General features: G+C 41.0%; 1 protein-coding gene and 1 pseudogene across 4 annotated transcripts in view; one reads left to right on the top strand and one right to left on the bottom strand.

The window, feature by feature from the left end:
• Melk (maternal embryonic leucine zipper kinase) overlaps positions 1 to 5,375 on the bottom strand; it is an 81,362-nt gene extending 75,987 nt beyond the window's left edge. For all 4 annotated transcript variants that reach the window (XM_027931014.2, XM_071600455.1, XM_071600454.1 and 1 more), the window contains exon 1: positions 5,259 to 5,375. The gene's annotated coding sequence lies outside the window, so the exon portion shown is untranslated. The remainder of the gene's footprint in view (positions 1 to 5,258) is intronic.
• Positions 1,640 to 7,951, top strand: LOC114089123 (transmembrane protease serine 4 pseudogene; annotated as a pseudogene).
• Positions 7,952 to 14,274: the final 6,323 nt, after the last annotated feature.

Here is a 14,274-nt window from a genome sequence, read left to right as displayed (position 1 = left end):
AAGACTTAAAAGTGAAAGTCAAACCTGTAGTCCTCAGGAAACTGAGTCAAGAGGACCACAAGTTCAAAGTCAGACTGGACAACATGTGGAGATCTTGTCTCAAAATAAAATTAAAAGGGCTTGCTGCTAAGTGGTACATGCCTGTAATCCCAGTGGCTCCAGAGGCTGAGACAGGAGGATCTCAGTTCAAATCCAGCCTCAGCAACAACAAAGGCACTAAACAACTCAGTGAGAGCCTGTCTCTAAATAAAATACAAAACAGGGCTGGGAATGTGGCTCAGTGGCTGAGTGCCCCTGGGGTTCAATCCCGGGTACCTAAAAAAAAAAAAAAGCCAGGGGAGGGGGTGCTTGCTGACACACAACACAACAAGTTGGGGAAGGGAAACAGACAAAAGGAAATGAAGAGAAGAGAGGAAGGATAGGAATAGGAAAAACTGTAGAAGAAATCAGAAATAACTTTCCAATGTATGTATGTGAATACACTTTAGTGAATCTCCACATCATGTACAACCACAAGACTAGGATCCTAATCAGAATAAGTTATACTCCATGTATGTATAATATGTCAAAATTCACTCTACTGCCACATGTGTATCTAAAAAGAACAAATAAAAAATAAATTAAAAAAAATTAAAAGGGCTGGGAATGTGCAATACAAGAGGCAAAGTGCTCCTGGGCTCAATCCTCAGTATGGGAGGGAGGGGGAAAAAGAGGTACAAATCTTTAAAATGTTTAAATGTTTAAAGGCTCATACCAAATCTATAGCTGGGAGTGGCAAAAGAAAGAGGCAAGACAAGAATACTTAACAAAAGTAAGCATTAGAAGAATAGTTTCATGGAAACCAGGAAGGAAAGAAAAACTCAATAAAAAAAGTTTCTAGAAAGTAGACAGCTAATAAATTTTCTAAAAGTGCTGCTACATTGGTCAAATCCTAGGACTTGAAATTAAGTGCTACAAAATAGAGCATTCTATATATAAATATGACATGGGGTTAAAGCTCTCTAAATCTATACAGAAATGGTTTCTCTAAGGGGCTCTTCTTTCCAAAAGCTGATATGGCAAAAAAAAGCCTTGGGATCCCAACCATGGCAAGAGAGGTCCCCATATCTCCTAGAAAGCCAAGCAGGAATCTCAGGGACTCAAGGAAAGTTCACTGTGTCAGTTACAAAGAATTTCCCACATAGTCCTGCACAACATACTGGGGCTCCAGAGTTCACAAAGGGGTGTGAGGCCAAGGCCCATTTAATGATGAAATCCTACTTTGCCTGGTCCATTCCTTGGTGACCTAGCAGTGGACTAGCTATGCCAGCACAGGGTTCAGGATTCCAGGAACCCATTCTAACACTTCAGTAGTTTAAGAGAGCACATGCACAACCAACTGGACTTGGGACAGAGTTCTACCTAGAAAGAACAAAGCCCATGCATCTTGATCACTCCCTCTCAATGGTGGAGTGTTGGTACTAATGTTCATTTCTTTCTAGAGCCAGTCTCATTTCATAAACAGGTAAACCTCTCACAAACCCATTTAAGTTCTGGAATTGATGGATGGCAAGCACCATGTTCCCTATCTTCAAGTTCTCTGCTCTATAGCCTGTCCTCATCTAACGCTGAATTACCAGCATATTATGAAACATTAATAATGGTCATCATGAATTTGGGACACCTAGAGTACAAATTCAACCTCAGAAGTGAGGTGAGCTTATAAAGGAAGACAGATTAATAAGGTAGGTCCTTATTAGAATAAGGATGGGTCATCTTCTTAAATTGAAGTAGAGAAAAATCTGAATAAAATTATCAAAACTCTAAGAATTACAAAGGATTATTTTTTAAATATTATTTCAAAATGTCTAAAGCACTAATTTCATGAATCCTTTTCCTTGAAGAGAAAAAGTAAATTATTATCAGTAAAAAGCCTTTAAACATTTGGCCAGTGAAGCCAGGTATAGTGGCTCATACCTGTATAACCCCAACTACTCAGGAAGGTGAGGCAGGAGGATCACAATTCAAGGCCAGCGAAGGCAACTAAGTAAGACCCTGTTTATATTTTTCTTTGTTGTTGTTGTTTTAGGAGGAGTTAATGGTGCTGGAGACTGAATACAAGAGCACTACGCCCTTTCTATTTTTATTTTGAGACAAGGTCTCAATAAGTTGCTTAGGGCCTCACCAAATTGTTGAGGCTGGCCTCAAACTTGCTATCCTCCTGCTTCAGCTCCCAACTCACTGTGATTACAGGCATGGGACACCGTACGCGGCTTAACAAGACCCTGACTAAAATGAAAAATAGGGCTGAGCATGTAGCTCCATGGTAGAGTGCTCCTGGGTTCAATCCTTAGTACAAAAAAAAAAAAAAAAAAAAAGTCACTGAAGAAAACTAGAAAAGCTTTGGGAGAAAAAATACAAAACTCAGCAAAAAAAAAATTGAAACAGCATTAAAAAAAAAAAAAAAACCATTTTAGGCTCAATGTAAAAGAAGAAATGGAAAAAGAAAATGGGCACCATTTAAAAGGTATTAGCCATTTCCCAGGAAGAAATGGCACTGAAACAACTTAATAAGGAGCTTGAACTTTTAATCTACCTGAACCTGCATGAATAGAATAAGAAGCAAAGTCAAAGTCAGGTCCTGGTGCTGAGGGAAAATTGGTGATAAAAAATGAAACATCTCTCCTTCTGCCGGAAAAATCACAATCACAGAGGACATACTAATTCTCACTGGGCACCTGAAGGCGTAGAATTAGAAACACTCTTAATAGTAACACTAATTCAGAAATCTTTTAAAAAGCATTAGTCAATGGGACAAATATGAAAATAAAGTGGAGCCCCATCACCAAAAAAGTGTGAAAACAGGACTCAGAATTTCTAAAACAAGCAATTATAGCAGTTAAAGTCCAAAGGTCAACACAAAGCTCAAAAATCTATGGGATCCTGATGAGGGAAAGAAAAAGAGCAGGGAAATGGAAATAGAGGAATGTTGGACTATTAATCTGTGGAAAGTTGTCTGCTATAAAAATAAGCTAGCAGATCCACTGGAGAGCAAAGCCCCAACTAGTGCAGTACTGGGGTACTCAGTGCAGGGCTGACACATTTCAAAGTCTGAAAAACCATTAAGATGGAAATGGATAAGGGAAAATAGCAGGATTCAGGAAGAGTACTAAGAGCCACTACTGCCCTCCACATAAAGAACTGGGCTATTTTGAATTGTCACCCTCAGAAAGAAAATGCAATTTGTAGTATGATGTTGGAATTCACTTCCTCAAATTCGAGATATAAGGGCATCATAACTTCTCAGGGGCATTTAACTACTGAACCACATCGATAGCCCTTTTTTATTTTTATTTATTTTTGAGATAGGGACTCATTAAGTTGCTTAGGCCTCACTAAATTACTGAGACTGGCTTTGAATTTACAATCCTCCTACCTCAGCCTCTCAAATTGCTGGGATTACAGGCATACACCACCTGCCTGGACACTTTCTAATTTGAGACAGGGTCTCACTAACCTGCCAAGGCTGCCTTCAAACTTATGATCCTCTTGGCTCAGCCTCCTGAGTAGCTGGGGCAGGCTTGCGCCACTGCACCCAGCTTTATTTTTTTGAGACAGGGTCTCATTAAATTGCTCATGCCAGCCTCTAACTCACAATCCTTCTGCCTCAGTCTCCCAAGTAGCTGAAATTACAGGTGAGGAAGGACTGAAGAGCCTGACAGCCATCCGGGGCCAAGCGGCAAGAGCGAGAAGTAGTTTGCTACCTTGATAACAGATTATACTTGATTTTTAAATTTTGTGGATGTGGAACTCATTCTAAATACTCTTAAGTGTCCTGGTTATCCTCTAGAATCTGGAATATATAACACAGAAAGAGTTGTGATTGGGATAACCTAACTACATTATTAGTCAATGTGGAAGATTGCCATTGTAGACAATAAAGGAGGAAACTAGATCCTAATCAGACACCTGAATGTCCTTTTCAGATGTGAATAAATAGAAGAATTGGAGGTATACATAACTGAGAACTCAACTTCTCTGGCTAGAATTAATGAGGAGGTGGTTTATGGTTAAATTGTATAGGGCAGCAACAAATTGGGGTGTTTAGTTACTAAGAGAATTTTGGGGGCTATGCTAAAAACACATTTATCTGCTGCAAAATACAAATATCACATCTAGAGAGTTTAATGAGACACTAATGAGAATAATTCCAACTGAAAACACAGAATGGCTTATAATGCAGCCTTGTAATATGGTTAATTAGCATCCTGCCCTGCTCTCTTGCAGAGATTTCTGAGGAGACCAAAGAGACATCTGCCCATCTAAGTAGAACCATAGTAGTTATGCAGAATGGTGAGATCAACTGGTGAAACAAGCCCCATGAAGATATAAGGAGGCTTCTTCTGATTTCTCCCACACTCATGAAAAACAGAAAACAAAACATAAACAAAAAAAAAAGAGAGAGAGAGAGAGAGAGAACTGAGCTTGTAGCTCAGGGGTGGAACACTTGCCTAGCATGAATGAGGCCCTGGGTTCAATTCTCAGCACTACATATAAATAAATAAAATAAACGTCCATCGACAACTAAGAACTATTTAAAAAACTGTTACCCTGACCTTCTCCCTATCACATTAATCAAAGAGAAATGCCAAAGGTGAAACTCAAGAACAATTTCTCATCCGGGGCTTGATCATTCTCTTGGGATGCCTTCTCCAGGGAGTGTCCCTTCCCCCTCGCCCTCCCCACCCCCAGGCTTCTTGGTGGAAGTAACCTGCTGCTGCGTTTATTGCTTTAGCCTTCTATGCACCCTTTTAGTAAGCCTTTTACACCACCACTTTAAGGTGAAGGGAGAGGAAGGATCTGGACTCTGAAAAGGGGGTGGCAACATATTTACTTTTTTTTTTTTTTAACGGAAATACACCACTGGAGTGAGTTGTACGGAAAGAAATAACGCAAATCCCTTCTTGGAGCTTCTTTCATGGACACAGCTTTGGTCAAGGAAACAGGAATGGGAATTCACATGTATCAGTCTCCTGGGCGGCACGCACAGATAACCCTGTGAAGCCGGTTCCATCATTCTCCTCACCGGGGAGAAACCGAGGTTCACATGAGCCAAGAATCTCATCGGGTACTAGGCCGGTAATGTGGGTCTCCAGAAAACTCCTCCCGCCTCCCGGGAGCCGGGAGCGAACCGGGTAGGGCCGGCCACACCCCGCGCCCCGCACAGCCGAGACCCTGGCCCTCAGCTACAGCTGCGGAAGACAGACGAGAGAACTGACCTGAGGAGCGGAGGGCCGGGCGGGGTCGGGCCGGACGGAAGGACTGAAGAGCCCGCCAGCCGTCCGAGGCCAAGCGGCGAGAGCCAGAAGACCTTAGGAATCGTTGTCGTTCGCCAGGCTCTGGTCGCTTCCGCCCGCCAAAGGAATCAAACCTCCCGTGCCGGAAGGGGCGGGGCGTGCGCGCCGCCGAGTCCCAGAGGGGCGGGGCGCACAGCTCTCGGGAGCGCGCCGGACGCGGGATTCCGGTGGGGCGGGGGCCTCGCGGACGTGTCGGGGCGTCAATTGCTTGGCCCCGCCCCAACGTGGACGGCTGAGGAGTGACTCAAGCTCTTCTTCTTTGGACTGGAGTGTGCACCCTCCGGAGGGTGAAGATTTCCCAGATTGGCATTGACGTGCAAAGTTACCACGTACTTAACTTTCTTTAAGTTCTCCCCTAGAAGTGATCTGCCAGAGAAGTCCTTAGTGGTCACAGTTCTCATTTTCGTCCTCCCGCTGCCTAAAAGCGGTTTTCCCACCCAAAAAGACAGGTATACCACCCTCCTCTCCTGAATCTTACTAAATCTGTTGTCACAAGGAATAAAATCCCCAGGAACCAAATTAATCGTCCATTAGCTAACGTATGCCACCATAAACACCAACCCAGCATCACAATAGTAGTTTTCTGATATATTTACTGTTTGGTCATTATTTATGTAATTTTTCCCCCAGTACTGGGGATTGAGCCCAGGGCCTCGGTATGTTAGCCAAGGTCTCTACTACTGAATTAGACCCCACAGCCCAAATCACCCCCACAGCCTTTTTTTTTTTTTTTGAACAAGGTCTGGTTAAATTACCATTTTGAACTTGGGATCATCCTGCCTTAGCCTCCCCAGTATCTGGAATTACAGGTGTTAGCCAGCACACCCCATTATTTATATAATTTTTGATGGACTGGACAAATTATAACTGTAGTGATACCTCTGACCAAAGAAAAAATTTAAGAATTATAGCCACAGGAAAGAAAAAATATATTAAATTTAAATTTATATATTTTTATTACAATAAAATATAATAGGGTGCTGAATAAAGGATTGTAAGGCAAAAAAAAAAAAATGTTGCATGAAGATAACATTCTGTCCTGGATTTCATACCCAGGCTGCAAAAATAATAATAATAGCATTTTGGGACCAGGAGATGTAGCTCCATGGTAGAGCACTTGCCTACTACCCACTGGATGCCCTGGGCCCTGAGTCCAATTCCTGGCACCACAAAAGAAAGAATAAGATAAAGTTGCATATGATTACAATGGGGCTAGTGAAGCCTAAATACCATACTGAGGTTCTTTATAGATATAGATAGATATAGATATAGATAAGATTCTGGGAGATAGAAATATGAACTAGGAGAAAAAAGGCGAAATAAGTGAATGTTAAAGAGGTAGTATATGTAGCAAGTAACAGCCTGACTTAAAAAAAAAAAAAAAGTATATAGACTGGGGATGTAGCTCAGCGATAGAACCCTTGGGTGAGTCGCTAGCTTCAGTCTGCAGCACTGCAAAATAAGAGGCTGTGTATTGTACAGTGATCTTTTTTCAATAGATGACAGTAGGTATCAAATCATTCAAATATTTCCAACTTCTTACATACCTTTAAATGAGTGATGTTACACACCTACATTTGAAAATATTTACAATATACTGTATATGGTGGCACATGCCTATAATCCCATTGACTCAGGAGGCTGAGGCAGGAAGATTGCAAATTCAAACCCAGCCTCAGAAATTCAGCAAGGCCCTCAGCAACTTAGCAAGACCCTGTCTCAATTTTTAAAAATTAAAATTAAAAGGATGGGGGATGTAGCTCAGTGGTAAAGTGCTCCTGAGTTCAATTTCCAGTACAAAAAAAAAAAAAAAGCTTTTTTGAAAATGTTTATAATAATCCCATTTTTTAAAAAAATTGCAATAAATTACATCCTTTGCAACTATTCAAAATTATGATGAAAAAATTTTACACATCTACTTAAAATTTTTCAAGATTGTTTTGAGTGTATATATCCAAAACAGTTTGAATATCACTAAGTTAAAGACAATTATAAGCAAGAGAAAACAACCCAGTGCCAGGAGTTAGGAGCTCTGAGCTTTGAGACCTGAAAGAAGAGCCCTACCCTCTAGGGGCTATCCTCATATGAACAATAAAGAGGTTAGGTGGATTCTTGGCCTTGGCAGGTCAGCCTCCAGTACAACAAGCAACACATCTGTGGAGGAAGCATCCAGGATCCCCAGTGGATCCTCACGGCAGCCCACTGCTTCAGGTACAATCAGGCCCATCTGCCTGCCGTTCTTTGATAAGGAGCTTGCTCCAGCCACCCAATTCTGGGTTGTCGGCTGGGGCTTTACGGAGCAGAATGGTGGGAAGATGTCTGACACACTGCTGCAGGCGTCAGTCCAGGTCATTGACCACACCCGGTGCAATGCAGAGGATGCCTACCAGGGAGAAGTCACTGAGAAGATGCTGTGTGCAGGCGTCCCAGGAGGTGGTGTGGACACCTGCCAGGGTGATAGTGGTGGATCCCTGATGTACCAGTCTGACCACTGGAAGGTGGTGGGCATTGTGAGCTGGGGACATGGCTGTGGGGGCCCAAGTACCCCAGGAGTGTACACCAAGGTCACAGCCTGTCTCAACTGGATCTACAGTGTGTGGAAGTCTGAGATGTAAGGCTGCTGTCCCTCTGCAGCGTTCAGAGCTGCTTCTCTCCAGTCCTGCCCACTGGGGATCCCCCAGAAGTCCCATATTGGGGCTCGTCTCTCCACCCATGGCCTTGGCATTTGCTAGAGCAGCAAACGGCCTCCGTTCCTGCAAGACCCTCACACCCCGGAGGCACCCAGAAGGAAGGCAGCTGCCCTAGCTCAGTCATCCCCAGTGCTTCCAGAATCCCAGGGAGAGATGCAGCCCGCTGAACGGAGCCAGCTATGGACAGAGATCTCAGAGGCACTGCTCACTAAGGAGGAACTTTCCACCTCTACTGAATGGAAGAGGGTTCTTTCATGAGAACCCAGATGACCAGGCTGGAGAGGAGAAGAAGAGGGTCTGGCCAGCCCTCTTTCTCCACCCATTCCCAAGCCCACCGGAACAAGAAACCAGGTGTAATGTAAATGCACATCCTACCTTTGGCGTGACTACTGTTACCTACAGGTGTTATTATTGTTACTTCTAAGTGTTGTTGTCATTAAAGAATGATATCTTTGGTAAAAATAAATAAATAAATAAATAAATAGATTAGATTACAGTTCCACTGCTCCCTGTTTTGAGAGTCATGAACTGGATGGATCAGGCCATTAGAAATGTAACATCTCTATCAATAATAACACCATTAGCAGCAATAATAAAATCCAGTACATTTTTTTGAACAATTAATGTGTACTTACATACATAATCTCTATATCCGAATGTCTGCCCCCTCACACAGGGTAATTGGTGCTATTTATTCTTTCTTCAGTCACCAGTGTCTACCCTAAACCGGGTCCTGTTCAAGGTAATGCCAGAAAAAAGAGATGTTTCTTCTGCTTGAAGGAGTTCAAAGACAGGAGCTAATAGATAACCAATGCTAATAAAGGACCAAATAGTAGTGCTATATACAAGTGCATGCAGCCATGAGGTTTAGAACTCAAAAGGGGGAGCATTTAATTCTGCCCAAGGGATTGAAATATTTTGTACTGGCTCTGGGCCTTGAAAAAAAAAAAAAAAAGGAAAGAAAGAAAAAAAAATACATCGACAAGGGAAGAAGAACATTCAGAAGTCTCGGTGTAGAAAAGCAAGTTATCCGGGCACAGTGGCACACCCTGTAATTCCAGCCACTCAGGAGGATCACGAGTTCAAAGCCAGCCTCAGCAAAAGCAAAACTCTAAGCAACGCAGTAAGAGAAAGAGCTGGGGATATGGCTCAGTGGTCTAGTGGCCCTGAGTTCAATTCCTGGGAAAAGAAAGACAAAAGAAAGAGAGGAAGAGAGGAAGAGGAAGAGAGGAAGAAAGGAAGAAAGAGGGCTGAGGTTGTGAAAGAGAGAGAGAGGAAGAGAGGAAGAAAGGAAGAAAGAGGGCTGAGGTTGTGGCTCAGCGGTAGAGCACTCACCTAGCATGTGCGCGGCCCGGGTTCGATCCTCAGCACCACATAAAAATAAATAAATAAAACAAAGATATTGTGTTCAACTACAACTAAAAAATAAATATTAAAAAAAAGAAAGAAAGGAGGGAGGAGAGAGAGAGAGAGGGAGAGAGAGGGAGAGGGAGGGAGGGAGAGAGAGGGAGGGAAGGAGGAAGGAAGGAAAAGCAAGTTAGGTGGAGCAAAATAAAAGCCTACAGGGAGGGGTGTGGCATAAAAGGTAGAGCTGGTAAGTAGCAGAGGAGCACAACATAGAGAGTGTCCAAGAAAGGAATGGCTTTGTGCACAGGCTATGGTTATGAGAGCAGCTGACTAAGAAAGGGAGATGAAGGATTTTGCATCTTATTCTTTTTTTTTTTTTTTTTTTGTGGGGGGGGGCGTGTTCGTAGGATTGAATTGAACACAGGAGCACTTAACCACTGAGCCACATCCCCAGCCCTTTTTTGTATTTTAGAGACAGGAATTCTCTGAGTTGCTTAGGGCCTCGTTAAATTGCCAAGGCTGGCTTTGAACTGGTGGTCCTCCTGCCTCAGCATCGGGCGCCACTGGGATTACAGGCATGCACCACCATGCCTGGCTTGGATTCACATTTCAGTGAAAACCATTCCACCAGCATCCTAGGAGTATGCTAGGCCTGCTGAGACAAAGTGAGATCTGTGTGTTTCTGCTGACAGAATGAATGTCATGAATCTCAGTGCCATGAGTAACTGTGTCATCAGTGGAACAAGAAACAAAGGTTGCAGTCCTGTGTCTGAATACCTCATTTATAGCTTTGCTATGTGTTTTCTGAGGTCATCCAGGTAAGCCAACCTCAGTCTACAATGACCTGATTTGTATACATAATCCAATAGTGAGCAGGAAAGACACACAAAACTAAGTTTGGGATCATAGTCCTGGTAGAAAAAGAGATGGCTTTAAAAAAAAATAATAAAGAGGAAAGGAAAGGAAAAGAAAAAGATAAGCTATCAAAAATACCTCAGAGGGCTGGGGATGTGGCTCAAGTGGTAGCGTGCTTGCCTAGCATGCGTGAGGCACTAGGTTCGATTCTCAGCAACACATAAAAATGAAATAAAGATATTGTATCCACCTTAAAAAAACTTAAAAATAAATATTTTTAAAAAATTTAAAAAGGGAGGGAAAGGGAGAGAGAAGGGAAATTGCATGGAAATGGAAGGAGACCCTCATGGTTATACAAAATTACATACAAGAGGAAGTGAGGGGAAAGGGGGAAAAAAAACAAGGGGGAGAAATAAATTACAGTAGATGGGGTAGAGAGAGAAGATGGGAGGGGAGGGGAGGGGAGGGGAGGGGGGATAGTAGAGGATAGGAAAGGCAGCAGAATACAACAGACACTAGTATGGCAATATGTAAATCAGTGGATGTGTAACCGATGTGATTCTGCAATCTGTATATGGGGTAAAAATGGGAGTTCATAACCCACTTGAATCAAAGTGTGAAATATGATATGTCAAGAACTATGTAATGTTTTGAACAACCAACAATAAAAATGTAAAAATAAATAAATAAAACTTCAGAGCCTGATGTGGCAGCAGCCCATGCTGTAATCCCAGTGTCTCAGGAGGCTGAGGCAGAAGGAGCACAAATTTCATGACTGTCTTGGCAATTTAGCAAGACCCTGTCTAAAAAATTTTTAAAAGGGGCCAGGCCATGGTGCACATCTGTAATCCCAGCAACTCAGAAGGCTGAAGCAGGAGGATTAAAAATTTCAGGCTGGCCTCAGCAATTTATCAAGGCCCAAGTAATTTAGCAAGACTGTGCCTCAATATTTTTTAAATAAATTAAAAATAAAAAGGGCTAAGTATGGAGCTTAGTGGTAAAGTGTTCCTAGGTTCCTTAGTGTTCTTTAGTGTTCCTAAAGTGTTCCTTAGTGGTAAAGTGTTCCCTCTAGGTACCAAAGGGGGAAAAAAAATTCTTAAGGGAGCTGGGGATATAACTCAGTGGCAAATGACCCCTGGGTTCAACCCCCAGTACCAAATAAATAAATAATTTTAATTTTTTCTGGATTACATTTTTTTAATTTTTTAAATTTCTGTTTACTACACACCAGAGTATCTTAATAGCACTTATAAATAAACAATGATTTATTCTGTGAGTTATCATTCTTTGCTAGACACTATATTAGGGTTTATACAAATATTATTTCTAGTCCTATAAACTAGGTATTCCTATTCTCATTTACAGATGAAGAAACTAAGGCTCAAGGAGTTTCAGTATCTTGTGAGAAATAGATCCAGGGATCCAAAGCCCAGGGTTTTTCTATCATAGTTCTCAGTTAATGTTTGCTGAACTGAATATGGGAGAAGTTTGAAGAATTAAAATTTTAGGTACCATACAAATATAAGAGACTTTATATATTAATGAGAATAATGATGAATACCAATCTAAAGGTCACCTTCATTAATAGGCATAGGCTGGGGCTGGGGTTATGGCTGAGTGGGAAAGTGCTTGCCTAGCATGTGGAAAGTGCTAGAACCCAGCATGCAAAGATAAATAATAAAAAAGCAAAGGCAAAATAATCTAAAGTAGAATATTATGCAACCAATATTTCAAAAAATTATATAATTACACTGCCATTGGGGTTGCCAAATAAAATGCCAACACTTTAGAGACATGGTTAAACTAAAAAATTGTTCATTATTTATCCAAAATTTGAGTTTAACTGGTCATCCTATATTTTTATTTACTATATCTAACAACCCTAAATACCACAGAAGCATATCTGGGTTTTTTAAACTATTTTTAATTGTAGACGGGCACAATATCTTTATTTTATTTAGTTTTTCATATGGTGCTAAGGATTGAACCCAGTGCCTCACACATGCTAGGCAAGCACTCTACCACTGAGCCACAACCCCAGCCCCCAGCATATCTGTTTTTTAAGTCAACAAAATAAGCTACCAAGATAATAAATAGCATAGCCCCATTTTTGTTAAGAAAATGTATAAGAAGGAAGTATGGTAGTGAACTCCTATAATCCAAGCTACTCAGAAGTCTGAGGTAGGAGGATAACAAGTGCAAAACCAGCCTAAGCAACTCAGTGAGACACTGTCTCAAAATAAAATAAAAAAGTGTAAGGATGTAGGTGAGAAGGAGAACACTTACCTATAGCATGCATTAGGCCCTGGGTTTGATCTCTAACACAAAAGAAGGAGGAGGAGGAGGAGGAGGAGGAGGAGGAAGAGGAGAAGGGGGGGAGGGGGGAGGAGGGAGGAGGGGGGGAGGAGGAGAAGAAGAAATAATACACATTCAATAGTATGAAATGATCAGAGATTCCTTGATGCTCGGTTCAATTTCCCCCATTGGTAACATTTTGCAAAATTATGATACAATATTACAATCAGAATATTGGGCTGGGAATATAGCTGAGTTGGTAGAGTGCTTGCCTCATATGTACAGGCTCTAGATTCAATCCTCAGCATCATAAAAAATGAGGAAAAAAAGTTAGAGATTATTGACATTCATTAAATAATCCAAAATTTTATTCAGATTTTCCCAAGGTACTTATTTATATATGTATGCAATAAATTCTATATATTTTTCATCTTTATATTGTGCCATCTTTTTTACCTTTTTAAAAATTTGTGTTATTATTTTTACTGTACACATTTATAGGGTACATTGTGATAATTCCACACATGTACACAATATGTTAAGATCAAATCAGAAGGGACTGGGGTTGTGGCTCAGTGGTAGAGCACGTGCCTGGCATGTGTGAGACCCTGGGTTTGATCCTCAGCACCACATATAAATAAACAAAGTAAAAAATCCATTGGCAACTAAAAAATATTTAAAAAAAAAAAGATCAAATCAGGATACTTGGCATTTCCATCTCTTTAAGCTTTTTTTAAATAAATTTTTGGTTAAAACAATTGGCCATATTTAGGGAAAATAAAAATGTAATATTTCAATACATGTATACAATGTGTGCTGATCAAATCAAGGTAATTAACATTTCTATCTCCTTATTATTACTTTGTGTTTCAAGCCTTTGAGTTCCTTAAATTCTATATAATTTTATCACCTGTGTAAATTCATGTATTCTCTACCATAGTCAAAATAATGAAAAGTTCCATCAACACTTTTTATAGCCATACCTATTCCAAACTTACCCTGACCCCCACCTTATATCCTAACTTTTGGCAACCACTATTTCTAAAGTTTTATAATATCAGAAAAGTTTTGTAGGGCTAGGGTTGTGGCTCAATGGTAGAATATTCGCCTAGCATGCATGAGGCACTGGGTTCAATCCTCAACACCACATAAAAACAAAATTAAATTAAATGATATTGTGTACACCTAAGGTTTTGTAATTTAATTTTTTTTTAAACGGGGATTTAACTCAGGTGTGCTTAATCACTGAGCCACATTCCCAGCCCTTTTATTTTTTTATTTTAAGTCACTGTCTAGCTAATTTGCTTAGGACCTCTCTAAATTGCTGGAGCTGGCTTTGAACTTGCAATCATCCTGCCTCAGCCTCTTGAGTTGCTGGTATTACAGACATGTACCGCCACTGTGCCTGGTTTATAAATAGGGTTTACAGATCTAATCTTTTGGAATTGGCTTTTTACTTACTCAGCATAACTCCTTTGAAATTCATCCAGGTTGTTGTGTGTCCAAATAGTTCATTCCTTTGTATTGCAGAATATACACTATGGTATGTATATGTGCCACAGTTTGTTTAACCATTTACCGTTGAATGACATGAAATGATCTAGTTTGGGGCTATTACTAACAAATCTGCTATGAACATTTGTGTGCAAGTTGTTAGGTTCTTTGGGGTGGAGGTTGCTGGGGATCAAATCCAGGGCCTTATATGTGCTAGGCAAGTGGTTTACCACAAGCTATATCCCCATCTCTCACCT

This window comes from Marmota flaviventris, chromosome 13, assembly GCF_047511675.1.
Source record: "Marmota flaviventris isolate mMarFla1 chromosome 13, mMarFla1.hap1, whole genome shotgun sequence".
In the NCBI taxonomy this organism is placed as follows: Eukaryota; Metazoa; Chordata; class Mammalia; order Rodentia; family Sciuridae; genus Marmota; species Marmota flaviventris.
The sequence above is the reverse complement of the archived record's forward strand: the minus strand, read 5'-3'. Positions and strand labels throughout refer to the sequence as shown.